This window comes from Canis lupus, chromosome 11 (genome assembly GCF_048164855.1).
Source record: "Canis lupus baileyi chromosome 11, mCanLup2.hap1, whole genome shotgun sequence".
Taxonomy (NCBI): domain Eukaryota; kingdom Metazoa; phylum Chordata; class Mammalia; order Carnivora; family Canidae; genus Canis; species Canis lupus.
Genome location: NC_132848.1, coordinates 4965956 through 4991508, shown reverse-complemented (window position 1 = coordinate 4991508; position 25553 = coordinate 4965956).

The window sequence follows — 25553 nt, the reverse complement described above, 5'->3', positions numbered from 1 at the left end:
TATGCCCATTCTTGTCATTTATACACTCTCTCCCTCCCTCTCTTTCCAAATCCCAGTTTCACAGCCCTTCTTTCTTTGGGTTGGATTTAGTCTTAAGCAGATTCTCTCCACCTGGTAGGAAAGATGGTCCCTGGCAGCTTTATGGCTTCATAATTATTTCAGCTTATATATTTTGAAAATTTAAAAAGGCTCACTTTTCTCCTCGTTTCATATGGTTCATACACACACACAGTATTCTAACCTTGCTTAGTTCACATGTTCAGTCATGGACTAGTCACCTTGCATGGGAATATAGAAAAGTCTGGAGGCTCCACAGTAAGGAAGCTGGCGACCCTGTGACTGACAACCCCTCTGGAATAGGCTGGGGGAGGGATAATTCCCAAATAAAAAGGGTGCTGGGGGGACACCTGGGTGGCTCAGCAGTTAAAACATCTGCCTTCAGCCCAGGGCGTGATCCTGGAGTCCTGGGATCGAGTCCCACATCAGGCTCCCTGCATGGAACCTGCTTCTCCCTCTGCCTGTGTCTCTGCCTCTCTCTCTCTCTCTGTTTCTCTCATGAATGAATAAATAAAATCTTTAAAAAAAAAAAAAAAGAAAAGAAAAGGATGCTAGGAAGACAAAAAGAAGCTGTTTGTCTCACAATTCTTTCGTTTTATAGATAAGAATACTGAGGCCTCAAAAGAATAAGTGGCCTGTCCATGAGTAAAGAGCTGCTGATAATCTAGAAGTAAAATTCAGGTTTTATGACTCTTTCCATTACACTCTGTTCTTCCTCATAATAAGAAGAGAATACTACACACATACTGAAAAGCTGCACAGCAAAGTGGTTAATGCAGAAGTCAGGCACTCTGGTGTCATCTTGACTCTTACATCTTGCCAGTTGTGTCCTTAAAAAGATAATTAACCCTTCCATGCCTTAGTTTCCTCATCTGCAAAATGGGGAGAATAATGCCTCTATCACTGTGTTGTAGTGAGGAACAAAAGAATTAGTAAATATAAAGCATTTAAAACAATGCTTGGAACATGAGTATTATACAAGCCTTAGTTCTTCTTCTTATTAAATATCTACTAAAAGCAAAATACTTTCCACATATATGACGCCATGTAAGCTTCATAAAAACAATAGCATAGACATGGTCATCCTCACCTGGTAGAAAAAAAATGGGTTCCTGAGAGATCAAGCAACTTGCTCAAGATTATAAATTTAGGTAGAAGCCAGAGTCTGAACTCTCATCTATTTGACAACAAAGCCTATATTTTTACACTAAGTGATGTACAAGACAGGCTCAAAGCAAGTGCTAGGAGTCTAAGGGAGATAGCAATAGCGTCCATCGAAAGTTCTAAAATTGATATAAAGAAAGAGGCAACTGGCCCAGCTCCTGGCATATTGTTTTTCAATAATACAATTTAACAAATATTTATTTAAGCATCTACCTTATCCAAATGCAGTAGTAAATATAATTGATGATGGCTCATTAACTTCGAATGTGAAAAAGAGTAATTGGTCAATTTAGACAAAAGGCTCTAGATGGGGAGATTAAAGGAAAGGGATAGGGAGTAAGAGAAGGGATCTGGGATTCTGATCTACTTTGAGTTATACGATGCTAGAGAAGTAGAGAGAAGAGAAACTGAGAAATAACTATATACTATAATACTGTGGAGTTATTTGGAATGAGGTGCTAAAGAGAGACTCCAATGCAATAAATTCAGAGGGTGGTACTGAGAAAAATGGAAGAAGCACAGTAATGGCAAAACACACACGCACATGCACATGCATGTGCAGGCACACACACAGGGAAAATCTCCCTCTACCCTGCAAATCAGAATGATGTGAGTTGGCCAGCTTACTGAATGATAAACCTGTTTAATAGAAAGGAGGAAATTAATATATGGGGCTTTTCTGGTAATGTTGTAAGGTTTCCCCCAAACAATTCACTTTTGACGCCATTTCCATTTCTAGGGAAAAAATCTTTCCTTAATTTTGTTTGTATTTAGTATTGCTGTATGGTATTATCACTGTATGTATTTAGTATTGCTTTTCTCATGGACAAGACTTTGAACTATCCCTAAAATACCTACAATATCTATTTATAATGTGTTTGTCATGAATAAGGTCCATATATAAAAGTGTAGGAAAAAGTAGACAATTTTAAATGTATTCTCCTATCTAAAGGTTGCAACAAATAAAAAAAATTAAAAATGAAGGTTGCTAGGTCTTGTGACTGTACATAAAACAGATGTTGTCATGGTAAATGAGAATTTTGGCTACAGTATATTTCTTAACCCAGAGGTTAAATTCCAGACTATTATTATATGCGGTGAAAACACACTATGGCCACAGAAGGAGACTTTATCAAAGACGAAAGTGTGTGTGTGTGTGTGTGTGTGTGTGTGTGTGTTTAAAGATGGGAAATATTTTAGGGATGAGAGATGTGGGCTTGTCCAAGTAGAATTTTTAAAGTAACATGCTGAGCACTTGTCTTATTTAATCAATAGTCCGTTTTCATACGCTAACAACAGAGGTCTAGATATGAGAATGTGATGCATAAGTGCACTCAGTTTCTCTAAATTTGTGACATTTCATTAAAATATTTAATGCAGAGCAATTCCAGGTCATTTTGCAAATGAGAAAAACTCAAACTCACAGAGATTAAATGACTCACTTCAGGTCACATAACTAGCAAATGGCAGAGTCTAAACCAAGACCCAGTTTCTCTGACACCTCGCCTCCCTCTCATGCAGCTGTCCAATTTTATCAGCAAACACTCATTTTTCACATCAAGCACTTAAATGTTTTTACATATTTAACATTAATACTCAGAGTTGTCTGTCTTTGAACTGTTTATTAACAGCACTCCAGAAATAATCAAGAAAGTCTTGCTACATAAAAAGCATCAGGTGAACTAAACAATGTACTTAGCAACTTGGCTGACTGACATTCTGGCTCCAACTCCTTATCTCATCCTGAATTACTAACAAACAGTTCTAGGACCCATGTGCATCCTTCAACCCCATGTTGAGTGACACTGATGTAGTAAATTCTTGTAGAGTTAACCTGGAAATCTGGGTACACTAAAGCTTTTGCAATATACAGACAAGAAGAAAAATACCCAAATAACCACTCAACTTGTGACTCCCAAAAGGTTGGATCGCAAGGATTGACACTCACCTAATCAATGAACTGATTTTTCTTTTTGTGGTGAAGAGGCACACATACTCTCTAGGAATGAGGTTAATCTTGTTTCTCTTCTCCACACACGAGGGCTCCATCCCTACCAGCTCCCTCTCCTCTCCTGCCGCTGCCACACACCTTTCATACATGGACACCAATAGCCTGGGATCAAGAGAAAAAGGAAGCAATTTTGCCGCAGCCAGGTGTCACCTACAATATTGAGGTTAGCTTGCAAAAGGAAGTAGGGGAGAAGGTTTCATGCCAAATAAAAAATTTGGCTTGAGGATTTTATTCTCTGTAGTCTTGAGAAAGTTCCTGTATAATAAACAGAGAAAGTACCAAGGTCACCCAGACTCATAATTGAATGAGGGAACAAAGTAGTAAAGCACAGGAAGCAAAGATATGTAAGTTCAGGAATATTTAGAGCTGATTGCAAACAGAATTTATGCTTTGTCTACCTAATGCCAGGACAGTCTATCAATTTATTTCAAAAACAAAACAAGTACAATTTAAACACCTAGCTGAATTCTCCTTTGGAGGGGAATATACAAACCCCAAGTATATTCTTAAACTATATGTGCTCATGCTAAAAAAAAAAAAAATTGGGGGGTTCTATGGAAACTGGATCCATTTTTTCATATTTTTTCAGGGAATGTTTTAGAAACTCCTAAAAAGTACATTTTGATACATTGTAAACACAAACATGTCTTCCCCCAAATGATGCAGACAGCTTTTTTCAATTATTGCCAGTTGCCATCCACATATTACTAAGACAAGTTCTGAAGATTAAATCTTACCTCACTTGGAACATGTACTTTTACAAGATAATTAAAAAGGCCACAAAATTTGGAGGCCCCAGTGACAGAAAAAACAAGAACTGCACTTCAGGAAGGGATGGTGGGTCAGGTCACCTCTATTTATGATAAATTGACACAGATGCCTGAATTTGAATTACTATCAAACTGCTAATATACATCACTGACCAAAAATTACTTCTAAGGGATAATCACACAATTTAAATATTTGCTTTATATATCAACTTATTTACAACTATTAATTATTAGATTGAAAATCAGTGAGACCTACTCAAAATCTTACTTAGCTTTGTTCTGATATCAGAATTAATTTCTAACAGGTCTATTCATAACATTTTAATCAAGAATGAAGATTTAGTAATAAAATGACATTCTTTTTTTGGCCAACACTTCAGAGTTCAATACATATAAGTTCTGGTATTATTCACTATAGAAAGAGAAAAGCGGAGTGTAGTTGAGTGAATTCTGGTAATACACTTAATGGCATATTAAACAAGTGTAAGATTATGTTTATGCTTCCACGTAAGAAAGAATGTGAAAAAAATACATAAACAATGTTAATTTTAAAAGATACTGACTTGTATATGTACAACATTAAAACATCATGAATGCTAAATGTGTATGTAAGGTCGTTGAGATTTTAATTATTTTTTTATTTTCCTTTTGGACATGTAGTTTATAAATTAGAATGAGTAATGTAAATTGAAAGATAACACATATTATTTTAACAAGTGGATTAACTAGCAAAATTGACTTAAATATATTTTAACCTAACATATTTTCTCAACAAAGGGGAATAGCAATTTGAAAATAATTGGGTTTGGCTTAAGTACATTTTCTAATAAAACTGTGTTATATTTAAATTTAGTAGCCGTTTTATGGCCAACATCAGCATACAAAGTTTCTATAAATAAAGGAAGATGAGCATTTTTTAATGATAATGGTTTGAGTTCTCGAATAATGTTAAAATTATCCCACTGAAAGGAGCATATTCTTCATGCAGCCTTCACCCTGCCAAAGTAAGCTGAATAATAAGAACCCCACCTAAACTGGCCCATAGTTAATAGATGCACGTTAAAGTTACCTATTGAAGACCACAAAAATCATCAATTTTTACAACTCTCTATGTAAGCCTAAATCTATTTTCCTAAGCATGATTGTTAAACGTAAAAGAGCAAGCAGAGCTACCAAATTTTCATTCCAGAAAACAAAGCCCATGAAGAGTGTAATTATTTTGTTCTTTCTTTAAATCTCCTTGCCAAGAATCCAAACTGGATTAAGTATTCAACACCAAGAGATTAAAGATGTATATCCCTGTAGCTACCACTGCACACATCTCCACATAATCACTAGGATTAACTTTCCAAGGAAGTAGATCAAAGCTTTATTTCCTTGTGGGTATCCGATAATAAAAGCCAAAGCTAAATCAAACTCTCATCACTTTTGCATCTATCCTTAAGCTAGTGGTTCAAAAATAACCAGAATATGTAAAAGATAAAGTCTGTGAGAAGAAAACAAATTGTATTTCACATTTAACGGTGATAACCCTAGACAGACAACAAAAAAATAAACAGAAAATCATCTGAAAGTTTTCAGAGCATAATAATACTATTAATAGCAATGATACATAAATAATGAGTCCCTGATAAAAGGTAAATGATATCATAATATAAACCAACATAAACCACAAAAAAATCAGCCCAGCTATCGTATATCAATTCTTGGCAATAACTTATGATGAATCTTTGCAATCAGTATCTAACTTTGCAGAAAGTTTGTTGTAAACTAGGTGATATGGTGTTTTTAGTTCCAACCCAAATTGAGATAATTGGCCGGTGAATTGAATACTTGGATATTACGCAAATACAAATCAACTGATTTACTGTACTCATTAGTAAAAATCTTGAATATCTTTAAATACATATATTTATTTTATGTTTTATTTATTTCGAAATATTTTATATATTTCATGTATACATAAATGCATTATATAACCAAGTCCTGGAGCAGCAGTTTACCTTGACTGACTCTGTATTTATACTCCTGGATTTCACCTCTGCCCTGGTACTTGAGAGTGATCCATGGAGAATTCAAAGGGGAAGAATCTGGCCTTTTGTCATTAATATTCCTGTGTCCACCAGAAAAACTGGAGCTTTCTGCTGCTAAGCACATCATAAACATTAATCCACATTTGATGAATCAGCCTTCTGTTACATATTAAGGAATAGATTTATTTTTCCATTGTTCCAATTCCCTTTCTCGAAATGCTTTTATCAGCAACATTTGTGAGCAATAACAAAAATATACCAATATTGAAGAGACAGAAATATTCCAGGAAGAAACTCCTAAGGAGACGATTGTTTCCTCTGGGTATATTTAGAGACTCTGAATCTTCAAAAGATTTATCTTTTGCATAGACTAAACATTCTAACTTTGTAAAAAGAAATGACTTGTGCTTTCCAAAATCCCCTCTAAAGCTTGGAAACTTTAGGACCAATATTTATGAAATTATGAGGTCTTGTGAAACAAGGGGAAAACTCTTCAAAGTTTGGCTACATTTTTATCTGAATCTAATTAAAAGATGGTGAAAAACTATCATCGCAAACCCATTTTGGATGAAAAATATTGTTTTTATAGTACCGTTATTGTAATAGTCCTTTGTAAGCTTGTAATGATACTTTTCATTAATGCTTATAATATCCAGAACAGTTATTCACTCAATCACATCTTTTCTGCAATACAGTAATTATATAATGTATATTTATTTTATACTTCCAAATGTCTTACTTGCTAATGTTTAAATTTCTCTCATATTAATCAGCTCATTGTTTAAATCAATTTAAAATGTACAAAAATTAGAGATACCAGGGTGGTTCAGTGGTTGAGCCTTTGGCTCAGGGCGTGATCCTGGGGTCCCGGGATCGAGTCCTGCATTGGGCTCCCTGCATGGGGCCTGCTTCTCCCTCTGCCTCTCTCTCTGTGTCTCTCATGAATAAATAAATAAAATCTTAAAAATAAAGAAATAAAAAATAAATAAAATGTCCAAAAATTAATATAATTATTAGAGAAAAGTAAGACATTTCTCTTTTTCTGGAGGTATATTAACACTTTCATGCTAATGAGGGACATACAAAAATTTATTTCTCTCATAAACTTTGTAAGACAAAAATGTGATCTGTGTTATCTCAAAAAAATAATTTTACATGGCTGTAAACTGTAACTGCCAGTCAGGGGACAATGTAAAGAGAAATTAAATTATTTGCAACACCACTAAACTCCTATAAGAAAAAAAATACATAATCAGTTTGTGGTTCATGGCTTCTCAAATTATAACTTAACAAATGAATGTACTTTCTCAGGTTTCTACACGGTGATCCACACTCCACAAGGTCACAGAGAATAACATGGCCTCTGGGCAGCATCTCGTTTACTAGGAAGTTTAACTACATGATCATGAAATCATGAAGTTGATCTCTGAGGAAAGCAAATCATTCCATTTCTCAGTACATAGAAAAGAAAGGAAGCATTTGGCTGCTCTCTAAGATTTGATCTATGTCTTATTTCTCTGCCTATTGGCTTGAGGTAGCGACTTGCTGGAAAATAGAAGCTTAAAAAAAGGTAATCCTACAAAACTAGGTCAATGTGCTAGAGGAATAGGAAACAAAAATGATGCTGGAACTTCTGACTTCCTGTTGTGGGGGGTTGGGTGTGCAGTGAAAAGGCACAAAAGTCTCCAGATATATCTTTTATGTTAGCAATTCACACCCTGCACTTCCTGCCTTCTCCAGCCAATAATTCTCTATTCTCCTTAAAATGCAGATTATACAGAGAAAATAGCAAAGCCAGCAAAACATCTTTCCAAAGAAAAAAAAGTCTTAAGTCTTCCAATCTCTGTGATCATGTCTCTGTAACAATGAAGGTCTCAATCATTTTAATCTCATGAAGGACAGATCTCCATTACTGGACAAATCAACACCACCAGCAGCATCAACAGTGACAGTGACCAGCACTGAGTGCTTACCCTGTCCCAGGCACCAGGATCCACTTGTCTCCATGATCTCATTCCATCTCTCAACAACCCAACAGGGCAAATCATGTCATTTCTCTTTACAGCTGAATAGCCAGAGACTTTGTATAGTTAGACAACTTTCCAATATTGCTCCATTTTGTGGAGGCCGTTGACTTTTGTCACTGAGCTATACCATCTCCTAAAGTGGTTACCATTAAATCCATTAAACATATGGGACAAAACATGATCGCTCGTGGATTTTGTCATAAGCATCTGTTGTGTCTTTAGACTTAAAATGCCACATGCACACACACACAACACACACACGCTCAACTTTGTGTACTAACTTTTGCCTCACTACTTCTCATTGTGTTTTTTGGATACGTACTCGTAGAATCATAGTGTAATTCCCCTGTGTGTTTAAAAGAACATTTTATTTGTGATAGATATTTTTATGTTATTCAAAGAAAGGCTTCCAAGTCACTATTTTCACATTGCCTTTTCCCATTTTCCAAGTCAGCTCACCTTTGTGTATGCCCTTATAACCGTGTCATTAGCTATAATAATGATTGATCTATCCTCCTTCCAGCCTTTAGCCATCTGTGCAAGCAAAACTTTCAACCCAGACATTTTAAGCATTAAACATATACTGGAGCTCTGTTCAATAGATCTTTCATAAATCCCCAGCCCCCAGCCCCAGAGAGTAAGAAAAGTCAGGTCATGAGCAGGAAGTAATGGAGACAAGGGAGTTTCTGAGCTGAAACTCAGACTCAAAGCGGGTTTATTGTTGTCATGACTACGAGTTCCACATGCCTAAAGTCACTGGTTTCTGAAAAGAATGATGCAGTGTCTAGCCTTACAGCTGGACATATAAACCCAATTAGCCTGCCATGCCTCTACCTGCTTTGTGGTTATTAGTGAAAAGAGCAATATATCACACAATCAGTCATGGAGCAGTTAAGCTCCACACACACTGCTTTCTCAGATCTGTAACTCATTTTTTTTTTTTTTTGTTCCCCAGAATAATAGCTTGAAAGCTAGGAGAGGGGAGGGGAATTCAAAATAATTTTGATAGATACTTTAAATTCTTGAATGAAAGATAAACCAGAAAGCAATTTATAGTGTTTTTGCCTCCTAACAGTGCCCTAGTTTGAAATCACACAAATAGAAAGAAGGTTTCGCAAATTATCTATAAAAGAGCTCAAAACTTCCCTTACTCGCAAAAGACTTTTTTTTTTTTTTTTTTTTAAATGAAGAGGTGTTGCAGGAAGGAGAAGCCTGGCTTCCCTGCTCCAGATGTGAAATGAGAGCCTTGAATGCTGAATTCTATTCCTTGCTCTCCAAGTGATTAATTGGATGACCTAGAGGAAGTAATTTAACCCAGCCGTGTAAAAAGAAAATATGCACTTACACACTAGAACAGGGTGTCTAAGTTGGATCCACACCTGTGCCATTGACATCACTGCTTCCTCAAAAAAGCTATTAAGACCCTCTCTGTTGCTCATACCTTTTCCCCTCAGTCTCTCCTCACTTGTCTCTACCTCCTGCTTTAAACTCTTCAAGTCTTATCCTCCCATAAACAATTTAGATCCCCTGTCTCATTCCTCCACCTGGCTCTATTATACACTATTTACTGAAAGAAAGCTCAAAACTATGAAGTAGGTCTACTCTGTGTTGGCATCTCACTCTCCCTAACACCCCCGCTCCAACCCAGAAGGGCTCCTTTTCCAGGCACCTGGTACTTTCATGCTAACCACACAGCTGTTAGGGGTTTCACTCCCTAGAATCCAACTTGCCCTCTTGAAGGAGCTATTTGTGGTCTAAAACTCCCCTGCATGCTCTCTCCTTCCCCCTACCAATGATCAGTTTTGATCATTTCTCCCGACTTTACATGCTTTGTGTAACTAATTCTCCCCCAAAGGAAATGGATAAGGGGGGGCTGCTTCCTTTATTTTTACACCCCCTGCACTTGGGGTGGAAAATATCACTGCAATGAGCAAAGGCAGCAAGAGCAGAAGCAGAGTGGCTTCTTCCGAAGGGTCACATGACATTCTGGGGAAGTGAGTGGCAGCTGCCCATATCACAGTATCACCCCTATTGAAAATAAATTTCATATGTTAATTTGTTACCCTTCCCAGATAATACCCTCTTATTTTATTTTTTTAATTTTTATTTATTTATTTTTTACCCTCTCATTTTAAAAGGACAATGAAGTTTATCCTAAAGGAATGAGCTTAATGATAAAAAAAAAACTTCAGTTACTGTGCCAGCCAGTAGGAGAGACAGTTCTGAGCCGGGGTGTGGGGGTGGGGTCACTTAGGAAGTCAAACTGGGTCACGGCTGGAAGTGCGAATCCAGGTGTAGTAGAATTATCTGTAACCAAGAAGCAAGCAGAAGAAAAGGCAATTAAAAGCACTGTGCAATGGCATGAATTCAGCTAAAACAGGAGTCAAAGCATATCTCCCGGCATAATCCATAAAGTGCCTAATATGTTCGTTACCTGTTCTTTGGCTGGTGGCCACAGCACAGAACACTAAAGCCTCTGAGGATCCCTGTATACTGTTGATCATATTAGAATTCAGGTATTTTATTAGAATTTCTTCTATTAAAAAAACTTTTCTTTTTTTTTTTTTAGATTTATTTATTTATGATAGACATAGAGAGAGAGAGAGAGGCAGAGACACAGGAGGAGGGAGAAGCAGGCTCCATGTCGGGAGCCTGACGTGGGACTAGATCCCGGGACTCCAGGATCGCACCCTGGGCCAAAGGCAGACGCTAAACCGCTGAGCCACCCAGGGATCCCCCTAAAAAACTTTTCATTAAAATGTACCATGACAAAAAAAATAAAAATAAAAAATAAAATAAAATAAAATAAAATAAAATAAAATAAAATGTACCATGACCCATCTGATTTAGAAGTGTGTTCTCTTTTTCCCAAGTACTAGGAAACAAATTTAAACAATCATAGGATGCCTCCAGGCAACTACAGCACACATTAGGTTTCTGATGGCCCTGTAGGACTTCAACGGGTTATAGAACCCTAGAGAATATATCTGTTTTAGCAGCATGGCTTCTACACACAAAGACAGAGATTTTGAAGATTTATTGATTTATTTGAGAGCAGAGAGAGAGAAAGAGAGCGCAAGTGTGCATGAACAAGGCAGGGAGGGGGGAGCAGAGAAAGAGGGAGAGAGAGTCTCAAGCAGACTGTCCTGAGCGCAGAGCACTTGGCGGGGCTCGATCCTGAGATGCTGACCCTGAGATCATCACCTGAGCAGAAATCAGGAGTCAGACACTCAACTTACTATGCCACCCAGGCATCCCCAACGACAGAGATTTAAAAAGAATGCACAAAGTTATTGAGATCTACAGTCAGACTACTAGTTGTATAATTCCATACATTAATGTGGATATATACGTGAAAATATATTTACATGATAGAAACATATAATTACATTTTATTTTAAAGTAATTGATTACTAATTCATAATTGATAATTAAGGTCACTTAATAATAAACCTCATGGTTTATAGAGAGAGTGCAGGGGTACGTAAAGGAAATACTTATAACAAATATGCTGCTTAATAGAATATTTATTCTTAACATTAATTACCCTAGTTATGACCTTAAACATATTTTTGGAAAACAGATGGTTCAAAGAGTGGCCAGGAGTGAGGAGCAAATAGTAAGAAGCCTACCTGTAACCTTACAAATAGGAGCATTTTGTTCTTGACTTTTATTTATAAAAGACAAACAAAAACTCAGTAACTTGAAAATTTTCTGACGAAATAAAATTGGTGAACCTATAGCATCTACTTCCTTCAAGATTGGACCGTTGTGCTCTATCACTAAGCAGTTCCTTCTTAATACTAACTAGTCGATCTTCTTATGTTCCACAGTCTTTAATGCTCATCCCTGACCCTAGCCTTCTACCTGCAAGTGTAGACCATCCATCTCAAGGGGCCCACACAGGAGGGCACGGAGAACTTGAGAAATGAAAAGCAACCATTGGAAAGATCAGCCAGGAGTAAGACAGCCTAGAAAATTAAGCCACCTCGTTTCCCCAGGGTTCTTCTTCAGTTAATCTCACAATATGCTAAGAAAGATAGATGGTTAGATTTTTTTTTATTTTTCAAATAATTTTAGGTCAAATTACATTTCTGCTGATAAATGAGGATAAAAATCATGTTATTACCATTATCAGCATCAACACACCATCGACATCAGTATCCCCGATGGGGTGTAATAGGCTTCTGGTTCTCCATGTGCAAACATTGAGAAGCTGTTATTCTGTGGGCTCCTTCCAACAACTAAATCATTAGGACTAGTCCTCCAAGGCTTCTTCCTTTATATCAACATGAGTAAGTAGACGGGGTGGTCCACACTGTGTCTACACACTTCCATCCCGTATTTTCCCACATGATCTCCTTACTTCCCAGTTACTATGGATTCCACCTGCGATGACCTATTGTGTCTGATGCCTGACAGTCCATTCTTTATGCCCCATACCCTGTGGAATACAGGCAAGCCACTACCAACATCTGAGCGATCCACAGACCACCGCAAAATGCTCTTCTCTTTTCCACTCTGGCAATCAACTTTCCTTTCTTTCTTTCTTTTTTTTATAAATTTATTTTTTATTGGTGTTCAATTTGCCAACATATAGAATAACACCCAGTGCTCATCCCGTCAAGTGCCTACCTCGGTGCCCACCACCCAGTCACCCCCACGCCCCTGCCCACCTCCCCTTCCACCACCCCTAGTTCGCTTCCCAGAGTTAGGAGTCTCTCATGTTCTGTCTCCCTTTCTGATATTTCCACTCATTTTTTATCCTTTCCCCTTTCAAATTTCCTTTCTAACCCTCTCTGCATCTAAGAGCAGAAGGAAACACACTTCATACACCAGAGTTAGCCTCTGTGCAACTGTCCTCGTGTCTGCACAGAGAAAGTGCTACCTCATTATTACTTGTGGTTCCTTTCCCTTGGCTCCTTTGCCTTCAGGTCTCAGACACAGTTTCACAGAAAATGAGGCCAGAAACTTTAAGCATTTCCTCAAGGCCTCCAACTGTCCTTCACCTACATGTCCCTACTCTTGAAATTAAGCTACTGCATTCCATCTCTCTCTCTCCCTCTCTCTCTCTCTCTCTCTCTCTCTCTCTTTCTCTCTCTCTGATTCTCTGTCTCTCTCTCTCTCTGGTTAAAAACTGAGTCATTTCCCAACAGCTCCGGGATCTTACTTCCACAGTGCCAAGCCAGACAAAGCCAGTCATTTGTTTTTCCTGTCAAACTCTACCAGCCCCAAGATATGTGATATAAACCTAAACTGCAGGCTACACAGTTCAGACCTTTATTTGGGGGCCTAATGTGACAGGAAGGATTAATTGTAGCTAGGTGGAGTGGAAAGAACACCAGGATTAAGAGTCAGAAAGCCTGGGTTTTCCTGCCAATTCTGTCCATAACCCTACATTCAAGCCAACTCACTTCACTATTGCTGTTTTTTAATCCAAAATTGAGGCTTTTCTCTAAAACCTCCAAAACATTTTGCATCAGATAAATTATTTAGAGAATGAAGATAAATAAAATCCCCTCCTTACCTTGGAGGACTTATGGGATGATCAGATTAATTATCTGTGAGACAACTAATGAAGTTATTGAGGCTCTCATGATTTCAGATCACAAATTTGGAAAAAAAGAATGGAAGTACACTATGTGTTGGCTAAGAGTTCTTCCTAACCTACAATTCTGTGATTCAATTAAAGTAATAAATATGGAAGCACTTTGAAATTTGTACCAGTATTACTGCAAATATGCACAGCATATTTTTATTTTGAATTGACTAAATGTTTCAGAAATCATCTATGTGAGCATAAAATCAAATTTTCAACTTTTAAGGTATATTTTTAAAAAAGATTCTGTGATTTTCCCTATTTGGAGTATGGTCCTTCCCATATTGAAGGAATGAAATTCTAGAGTTTTCAAATTTTAATAATCCTATAATTTTCACAAAGAACATGTGCATCTAGCACCATTTAATATTTTTGGAGCGTTTTCAAGACACTTTCAGGCACTAGTTAGATATTCCTTACATAAACTTCATGAAGTTATTCTTTTTGTGTGATGAGGGAACTGGAATATAGAAAGTTAAGCGAATTGCCCAAATCACAAGGCAAAAACAGTGAAGGTAAGACTGCAAGCATGTCAGACTCTCAGTGCTGCTCTTGAAACTGGGTCACATCTTCCCACTATGAAATTCTGTGTTTCAGTTTCTTTCTACCATAGGATACATGCATTGGCAAAAGCAAACCACGACATTAATGTTCAAATTTTAATGTCTAATGTTGTTCTTTTTTTTATTTATTTATTCATGAAAGACAGAGAGAGAGAGAGAAAGAGAGAGAGAGAGGCAGAGACACAGGCAGAGGGAGAAGCAGGCTCCATGCCAGGAGCCTGACATGGGACTCGATCCCAGAACCCCAGGGGCCAAAGGCAGGCGCCGATCCGCTGCACCACCCAGGGATCCCCTAATGTTGTTCTTATATATAAACGTAATGTATGAGTGCTATCCGTTCATTTGCATTTAAAAATACACTTTAGCTCTGAAGTCAGTTTACAAGTTTACTTTAGGGGTGCCTGGGTGGCTCAGTCAGTTGAGTGTCTGACGCTTGGTTCAGGTCTTGACTGAACCAAGAGTCAGTCAGGTCTTGACTCGGGGTTGTGGGTTTGAGCCCTGCATTGGGCTTTACACTGGGCATGGAGCCTACTTTAATTAATTAACTAATTAATTAATTAAATATCTTTTTGAAAAAAAAAACTTCACTTTAAAATCAACTTTTTTTAAAGGTTTTTACTTTAATTCTAGTTAGTTAACATATGGTATAATATTAGTTTCAAATGTACAACTGAGTGATTCAACATTTCCATACATCATCCTGTACTCATCACAGCAAGTGCATCCCTCATCCCCACCACCTACTTAATCCATCCCCCACCCTCTCCCCTCTGCTAACCATCAGGTTGTTCTCTATAGCAAGAGTCTATTTCTTGGTTTGCCTCTCTCTCTCTCTCTCTTTTTTTTCTCCCTTTGCCTATTTGTTTATCATCTCTAGATTTATTTATGTAGCTGGTATGTTAAACAAGCACTATGCATAAGACATGTTTAAAATTCTCATTTTTGTATGGTTTTCCACTCTCCTGTATTTCTGTTCTATGGAGAAAAGCTTTGGGTTGTTTTATTTTGTTTTGATTTGCTTAATTTAGTTTAGCTTTCTAATTGGTGGCACCAGGGTGGGTAGGGAAAAGTTTTTTCTTGCCACTGGTGTTCAACATTCTGGCAGCATCCTATCTCTTCTGGTCACTTGCAGGCAATAAATGGCCCCATGATCACAGTAAGTCTCCAACATAATCTCAATTCAATCATTATATTATCTTATCCCAGATAATAATCCAAAATATTAACATCATTAGATGCCTGTCACCTCACTCTTGCCAGCCAAGATTTTCCAGGACAGGGGAAGAGATGAAGCAGTGAAGGAATAGGAGAAAAGAATTCTTACTTGGATGACATCTGGCCTCCCTCTCTTGGATTAGCAGATATTTAAGGCTGAGGCTGAGGAGTCATTTTAAGAGCCCTTTGGAGGCTCCCACACTAGGTCCCTTGCTTCAGTTAGAATAGAATTGTTTATGTTGTGCTAACAAATAACCACCACCCCCCAAATCACTGGCCCCAAAGAACAAAGTTTATTTTCTGCTCACTCACCATGTGTATCTTAAGAGTGAGTGCACAAGCAGGGTCTGTTTACTGTAGTCATTCAGAGAGTTAGGTTAATGAAGGCTCCACATCACAACACATACTTCTAAGACCAAGGCACCAGAGAAAGAGCCCAGAAACAAGCATTGGCTCTAACGACATCTGCCCACAGAGACACACAGTACTATATTCACCTTTTGTTGGCCACATGGAGTTCAACAGGGCAGGAATTTATAATCCTCCTGCAAGGAGAGGCACTGAATATGGGTAAACAGGACTGGAGACTATCACCCAGTCTGGCTTCAACTCCTATGTTAATGGGGATATGCCTCCAGCAAGACATCCCCTATTCTCCCTATATCTCTGGTTCTTCTATGCTCACCCCCCCCACAAACTCACTTTTGTGGCCTTTTACACTGTGACAGAAACAACTTCAGGCCAAAATTTCTATCAGTGACTCTATATCTGTTCCCTGGATTCCATGTAACTTTGACCAGCCATTTTAGAGGACCACCATTAATTCCCCAAATAGCAGCAACTTTCTTTCTCAACCTGTCCTTATACCAGCAAAGCTTACCAGGAAGCTGGCAGCACAAACATCCCCATAATTTCAGGGGTTAGGGACCCACCTTGGGGTAAAACATGCAGATTTACAAGGCATCTGCTCTCCTCAAAGAAATCTTGCAAACCCTCCTCTCCTTTCCACTTTCCTTATACTTTTATATTCATAAAGTATCTAAGAGGATTAAAAATTATGGAACCAGTTCTTAATATTTTTCATTGATAATTTTGCATATGGTCTGTCTCTCACTTAATCTGGCATCTGATATCTTGACTCCTCTATGAAGATGTCCAAATTAACACTCCAACCTACACTTTTATCCTTACTTTGGGATTATATGGCTCAAAATGACTATTGGTGGACATGTCTGAAAAATAAAACCCACACCCATTCTCTTTATGATAAAATTCCTATGGCCCCATTCAGCCCTAATACAGATACTTATCCCACATTGCATGAATCATAGCATCTGATTCTCCTGGTCTCAATGAATGGTTGAAGGATGTGACCTTACCTGCACCAATCAGGATTATTCTTTAGAGAAGGAAAAGAGAAATATTTCTCCTCCTCCTCAGATTTCTGAAAGATATAGAACATATACACCTCATGAGAAGGCAGTGTTTGAGGAGCACTGTTACCATGCCTCCAAACCATGGGAGGAATGGCTAATCTAATTGGTCAGAACTTGATATTCAGTGGCTATGTGGTGGGATAACTATTCTTCAAAATAAGTAATAAATTTCTATACTTTGTCATGTTGCCACACAGAAGAAGAGTCTCAAAGGTGATGACCTCCATGGTCTCCATCAACCTTAAGTCCAGTTCCATGACTATGCAAACTGCATTTGGGTTACAAGAACCAATAAACCACTCTTACTTGCTCATGCTAAATTGAGTTGGACTTTTGACACCAGCAATTAAAAAAAGAAATCTTGAATGATATAATTATTGACTATTTCTTTATTATTATTGTTGTTGTTGTTTACTATTTTTAAAAATATTTTATTTATTTATAGATGAGAGACACACATACAGAGAGAGAGAGAGAGACAGGCAGAGGGAGAAGCAGGCTCCATGCAGGGAGCCCAATGTGGGACTTGATCCCAGGACCCTGGAATCACAGCCTGAGATAAAGGCAGATGCTCAACCACTGAGCTATCCAGGTGCCCCTTATTGTTGACTATCTCTTAAGACTATCAACCACTTCCTCTTTTCAGCAGCCTACTCTATGGCCCAGTATACTGGAGACCTAATGAGAATATCTTTTAGAGCCAAATTATGCTGGGAAGGACATGGACTCACCTTTGCCAAATACTTGCTCATTGGTATTTCCTAAGTCATAATAAAATAGAATAAGTAACTATACATACTTTGAAAAAGAAATAATACACAAGAGGAAGATGCCACCAAAAAAACTATTAGAACTGATGAAGGAAAAAAAAAAAAAAGAACTGATGAAGGAATTCAGTTGCAGGACACAAATCAATGTGCAGAAATCTGTTGCATTTCTATACACTAACAATGAGGCAGCAGAAAGAGAAATTAAGAAAACAATCTCATTTACTATTGCACTCAAAATAATAAGATACTCAGGAATAAACCTAACCAAAGAGGTGAAAGACCTGTACTCTGAAAACTATGAAACACTGATCAAGGAAATTGAAGATGACACAAAGAAATGGAAAAACATCCCATGCTCATGGATTGGAAGAACAAATATTGTTAAAATTGCTCATATTATCCAAAGCAATATATAGATTTAATGCAATCCTTATCAAAATACCAATAGCATTTTTCACAGAACTAGAATAAACAATCTTAAAATGTGTATAGAACTACAAAAGACCCCAAATACCCCCAAAAAAATCTTGAAAAAGAAAAGCAGAGCTGGAGGTTTCACAGTTCCAGACTTCAAGTTATATTACAAAGCAGAAGTAATCAAAACAGTATATAGTACTGGCTCAGAAATAAACATGTAAATCAATGGAACCAGGGGAAAAAACCCAGGGGAAAAAAAACCCCACAGTTATAGGGTCAATTAATCTTTGACAAAGCAGGAAAGGATATTCAATGGGAAAAAGAAAGTCTTTCAATAAATGGTGTTGGGAAAACCGGTCAGCTACATACAAAAGAATGAAACCAGACCATTCGCTTACACCATATACAGAAATAAACTTGAAATAGATTAAAGACCAAAATGTGAGACCTGAAACCATAAATATCCTAGAAGAGAGCACAGGGAGTAATGTCTCTGACATCAGCCACAGCAACATTTTTCTAGATGTGTCTCCTTAGGCAAGGGAAATAAAAGCAAAAATAAACTATTAGGACTACCTCAAAACAAAATGCTTCTGCTCAGTGAAGGAAACAATCAACAAAACTAAAAGGCAACTTATAGAATGGGAGCATGTATTTGCAAACAACATATCAGATAAAGTGTTAGTATCCAAAATATATTAACAACTTATACAACTCAATACCCAACAAACAAACAATACAATTAAACAATGGGCAGTAGACATGAGTAGATATTTCTCCAAAGACAGACACATGAAAAGATACTGAACATCACTCATCATCAGGGAAATGCAATCATAACTATAATGAGATACCACCTCACACCTGTCAGAATGGCTAATATCAAAAACACAAGAAACAACAAATGTTGGTGAGGGTGTAGAGGAAAAGGAACCTTCATGCACTGTTGGTGGGAGTACAAACTGGTGTAGCCATTGTGGAAAACAGTATGGAGTTTCTGCAAAAGTTAAAAATAGAACTACCCTATGATCCAGTAATTGTGCTGCTGGGTTTTTACAGTACAATTACACAATATAAAAACATTAACTCAGGGAGATACATTCACCCCTATGTTTATTGAAGCATTATTTACGGTAGCCAAATTATGGAAGTAGCCTAAGTGTTCATCAATAGATGAATGGATAAAAAAAAATTTAAAAAAATAGATGAATGGATAAAGAAGAGGTGAGATATATATTAATATATATATTTATTTGTATATATACACACACATAAATTGGAATGTTATTTATTTATATATGTATATATATTATATAGGCAATGGAATATTATTCAGCCATAAAAAGAATGAAATCTTGCCATTTGCAACAATATACAGAGAGCTAGAAAGTATAATGCTAAGCAAAATAACTCAATCAGAGAAAGACAAATATCATATGATTTCACTCATATGAGGAATTTAAGAAACAAAACAAATAAACAAAGGAGAAAAAAAGAGAGGGAGACAAACCAAGAAACAGACTCCTAACTATAGAGAACAAACTGCTGGTTACCAGAGGGGATGGGGGTAGGGAGATGGGTGAAATAGGTAATGGGATAAAAGAGTGCACTTGTGATGTGCACCAAGTCATGTGTAGAATTGTTCAATTGCTATATTATACACCTGAAACTAATATAACATTATATGTTAATTATACCAGAATTAAAATTTTAAAAATAAATGAAAAACATACACAGTAAGATCTATACATGTAGCCCCTAACTATGGCCCACATCACCAACATTCAACAATTTTTGGCCCCATTATTCCCCTTATCACATTTACTTTTTGAAAACCAAAAACCATTGTAGTTTATGTCAGCTGTTAACCTAAAGCCAAAGACCCTATTTGTACCAAAGCATCTTTTTTCTAAGCGCTCACATGCAAGAAAAAAAAAATCTTACAATGGGGAAGGATAGAATCACATGGACTCTTAGTTACCATGGAGAATTATTTTATAACCCATTCAGAACGGTTTTTACCTCCTTTATACTGCAGCCCCCTGTGTAAATCATAAAACCATTATATTTGGTGAAGGAAATGAGAAATTTTAAGGGTTGTTAGTTAGCACATTGAACTTTTATCACAAGGAAAACCTGCATAAAGTTATATAGCATGTATCTTTCTATAATTATGGTGTATTGAGAAAATATGTAGTATATGGAATTCCAACTTGGTATCAGGGAGACACAAAGTTATGAGTGCAGGGAGTATGAGGAGAGTGTACTCCAGGATATACAGATATTATTTTAAAGTGGATGTTTAGATGTGGGAGAGGTAGTGAAGAAAATGAGTTTCTGTAGCTCTGTTTCTTTATTTTCACATTAACTGAAAAGTGTGCTATGTAGGAAATTTCTAAAGGAGGTCACGGCCACAAAACTTCAGTGCTTTGATTAAAAAAAAAAAAAAAACTGCCTAGAAAGTAGAAGCATCCTGTAAAAAGCATCACTGTGGGTTGCAGGTGCTAACTCTACCTCAGGACTAGGAAGGAAAAATTTATTTTTAAAAAATAACGTGTATACAACATACTCATGACATTCTGATATATGTATTTCCCCCAAGGTGCTTTTAAGCACCTGTTGCCCTACAGTGTATTTTGCTGTTGTTGTTTTTCTGGGTTCATGAAATGAGTAAATCATTTAAGAGAAAAGAGCTGGGATTTGCACTGTTCTATTACGTAGTCTATGCAATATGAACGCTAAGTCATACTATCCTGCAAATGAGAAAGTACCAGGCTGTCGGAGGCAGCATTGACCAGACCACTAACAAGGCTGTCCTTTCACCCCTATTCTCTGCTCTCTGCGCTGCTTCTGCTACTTGCATGTGTCTTTTCAGAGGCAGCAGAATGCAAGAATGAATCTGCTAGAATTTTAGGTACACCATGGACACAATGGGCCCTAGTCACAGCCTTCAGCTTGTGTTGAGAAAAAGTACGCCTATTTTCCCGTCATTTGATTTTAAAAACAATAAAGATAAAACGATCTGGCTTTTATTTTCTACATTCTTCGTAATTCCTACTTTCTGTGAAATATGGTCTTAGTAATATAGAAGAGGTTGAGGTTAGGCATCATTTAAGGTCCTTTAAAAGATGTGGTTCTCAGTAAGATTCCAAGACCAATAAGGCTTACTGAAGTAAAAAAGAGAAAACAAAACAAAACACCAAAAATATGAACAGATCCTAACTTGAGTTCTGAATAAAAACAACAGCATATAAAACATCTCAAATATTCACCAGATCCTTATTAGAATTAAGACCTCAGAACAACAGAAACTTTATATAATATGCAGATGGGTTGTGGGTATGTCAGTGGATGGTGTAAGTTTTTTCTTTCTTTTTTATTATTTATTTTGTCTTCTGCACTAGTGGAGGAGAGAAAATTGTGCTGAATTTGTACCTTAATCCAACCTGATTCCCTTTCTTTACCAGTAGACTGTATTAATTGGTTTCCTGAACCCTAAATATCAGGACTACTAAGTGGAAAATAATTTGCTGTAAGCCTTCTAAACACTGTGGTTGTCTCCAGTGCACCATGAGACTAGACTGTCTGTACTCTGAACACAGCCTGTAAAATTCATCCTGTCCTGGCCAAGATGGGAGGGACTAGCAGCAAGTGGTGGGGACTTTTAATGAAAAATAAAAACCAAATAGACTAGGCTTTAGAATATTAATTGGTCTCAGTGCAAATATACTCTGCTTTGCCACTCCGAGAGAGCACATAATTAAGCTCTCTGCTGTGGATCAACAGACGAATTCACATCTTCTGCTTTAAGGAGAATGAATGTGGAGCATCAGAGCCAGCACTGGTGCCTCAACTCTGGGTATGTTTTCCAAAGACTTACATGTCGGGCATTCAGAAGAGAGAAAACAGTACTAGGATAGGGAGTGAGTAACTCTGATAGAGATTCTCTTCTGTGTTCCCAAAATATTTTAAATGTAACAAAACTTTCTGAAAATAGAAGTAGCGATCACCAGCCACCAACTGAAATCACTTCGGGTAGAGGATCATTTCAAAATACACCTGCTATTGATGGATATCGCTCATTCCAAAAAATCTTAAGATTTTTTTTATAATCAATAAATTATACAAATATATATTTTACACACACGCGCATTTCTGTGACATAGGGTAAAGAATAGTAAGTTCCAAAGACAGCAGCGTAGGAAGATCCTATACTCACCTCCTCCCACACCAAAGGAAAAAGACCAGAAAACCAGCTCCGCTGCAACAATGGGGAAAGGACCACATAAAGATGGGGAAGAGATGCAGAGATGTGGTCTCACCACAAACCTCCATCTATAGTGCAGCAACCCACAATCAGAAGGAATCTCACAAATAAGAAGTGTATCCCTGAGGAGTGAAGGGTTTGTGCCCCATATGAGGAACCCCAACCCTTGGGACCTATTTGGCAGAAAGGAACCCCCAAAATGTCTGGTTTTGAAAACTGATGAGGCTTATGTCCAGGAGACCCAGAAAGGGTTGGGGAACAGAAAGTCTCCTCCTAAAGGACTCACATGCAGACTTACTCAGCCTAGAAGCCTGGCAAAAAGGAGTAGTTTGAAAAGCAACAATTTGAAATAGTCACACAGACCATACCTCAAGGAGATTCATTCATTAATCTTAAAGCATCTATTGGAGGCACAAGGGTCTGTTGGGACTCTCTCCAAGGATAAAGGTGCTAACAGGTGCCATTTTTATACTCTTACTCCATCTTGCTACTGAGCCAGTTGGTTTGCCCTGCCCTCTCCCACCACCAGCAGGAGCCCCACTGAGGCAGGCTGGCGTGCCCAGCCCTTAGGATTTCCCACAGTCCTGTGACACTCAGCAAGTGTGCTCTGCTCTGCACACTCCTGTGGTCCCACTGCAGCTGGTGGGCTGACCCATGCTCCAAGCTCCCCTGTAGCCCCACCACAAATAGCAGAAGTGCCCTGGCTCCAGGCTCTGCCACAACCCTGTCAAGACCTGTCAAACTGGTACACAGAGTCCACACAGGGGGTGTCCCTTAAGCATCTGGCTCTAGTGGCCAGGAGAGCTTGCCTTTCTGGCTTCCTCAGCACTGAAACAATCAGAGAGACATTTCTTGGCAGGCTACCCCCTCCAGGGCATGGCACAGACGCAGACTGAAACACAGCTCCAGACTTCCTGTGAGAAAGGCCTATTTACTTGTCTTGGAGTTTCAGCCTGAGGGGCAGGCTTCATGTTTACCACACATCTAGAGGCTATGGAGGTGCTCTCAGGGAATGTAGGTTGGGGCATGCTAGCTCTGCATTCTCTATAGGCCTTGTTACAGCCTATTGGTTCCTTCCAGAAAGTACCATATACATCTGTCTGGAGCCCTGATATTTGCATGTGTTGCCAAGGGGACAGCTCTAAACTGCCTGGTCTGGAGGTCAGTATGAGTTACAACTGTGGTCCCACAGGACTGTATATGTTTGCATACTTTAAAAGCTGTTGCCTGAGGGTCTGGCTTCCAATAAGCCTGAATCTAGGTGCTGACTGACACTCCTCCCTTTGGAATACTCACAGAGCTTGGCACAACCTCAACTAGGACCTATCAGGAATAAATCAGACTGCTTAGGAAATCACAAATGTTTGAGAGACAACCAAGAGCTAGGGGCAAGGCTGTACGATAAGATTCATCACTAACACGAGGCCATTCCTTCAACACTGGGATAGGTAGCTATTTTGCCTAATACACGGAAAGAAACACAGAGAGAGAAAGAAAATGAGGAAACAGAGAAATATGTTTCAAATTCAAGAACAACATAAAAGCCCAGAAATACTTTCTTCTTTCTTCGAAGGAAAGGAAGTGGAACTCCTATAAAGAGAAGCAAAAAGAAAAAGGAATTTTAAAAAACGAAGATATTTAAGGGATCTATAAACAGTATCAAACAGAAAAAAAAAAACCCAGTATCAAACAGAATAACATTTTAATTACAAGGATCTAGAGGAGGAGAGAGAGAGAAAGGGGCAGAAAACTTATTTGAAGAAATAATAGCTAAAAATTTCCCTAACCTGGGAAAGGAAACAGACACCCACATACAGGAAGCAGAGAAAGTTCCAAATAAGATGAAGCCAAAGAGGTTCACACCAAGACACATTACAATTAAAATGTCAAATGTTAAAGATAAAAAGAAAATCTTAAAAGGAGGGGCACCTGGGTGGCTCTAGATTGTGAGATCAAGCCCCACGCTCTGTGTGGGGCATGGAGCCTGCTTAAGATTCTCTCTCTCTTTCTCTCCCTCAGTCCCTCTCCCCCATTAAAAGGTGGATCTGCCTTTGGATCAGGTCGTGACCCCAGGGTCCTGGGATCGAGTGTCGCATCAGGCTCCTGCAGGGAGCCTGCTTCTCCCTCTGCCTGTGTCTCTGCCTCTCTCTGTGTGTCTCATGAATAAATAAATTTTTTTAAAAATCAGGATGAGATAAACAAGGTGTTACATACAAAGAAACTCCCATAAGACTATCAGATGATTTTTCAACAAAAAATTTTCAGGTCAGGAGGGAGTAACGTGATATATTCAAAGTGCTAAAAGGAAAAAAAAATACAATTAAGGATATTCTACCTAGCAAGGTTATCATTCAGAACTGAAGGAGAAATGGTTTCTCAGACAAGCAAAAGCTAAAGGAGTTCAACACCACTAAATCAATTTTAAAAGAAATGTTAAAGAGACCTTTTTAAACTGAAAAGAAAAGCCACTAATTAGTAACAAGAAAACAGATGACAGTAAAAATCTCAGTGCTAAAGGCAAATATATAGTAAAGGCAAGGAATTAACCACTTATAAACCCAGTACAACGATTAAAAGACAAAAGTAGTAAAATTAATTATAACTAAAATAGGCACTGGGTGGCTCAGTGAGTTACGCATCCAACTCTTCTTTTTTTTTTTTTGATGGTATCTCATCACATTTTATTTCTAATATTTTATTTTATTTTATTTTTTTTTTTAAATTTTTATTTATTTATGATAGTCACAGAGAGAGAGAGAGAGGCAGACACACAGGCAGAGGGAGAAGCAGGCTCCATGCACTGGGAGCCCGATGTGGGATTCGATCCCGGATCTCCGGGATCGCGCCCTGGGCCAAAGGCAGGCGCCAAACCGCTGCGCCACCCAGGGATCCCTTATTTCTAATATTTTAATAATGATCTTCTTTGCATATCATTTAAAATGCCAGAAATAGAAAAATTAGGGAACAGATTATAGACAACATGAACAATTTATAAAATCATCTAATTGAGATTTTTTTTGGCTTTTATTTATTTATTTAATTTCTTTTAATAATAAATTTATTTTTTATTGGTATTCAATTTATCAACATACAGAATAACACCCAGTGCTCATTCCGTCAAGTGCCCCCCTCAGTGCCCATCACCCATTCACCCCCACCCCCCGCCCTCCTCCCCTTCCATCACCCCTAGTTCGTTTCCCAGAGTTAGGAGTGTTTATGTTCTG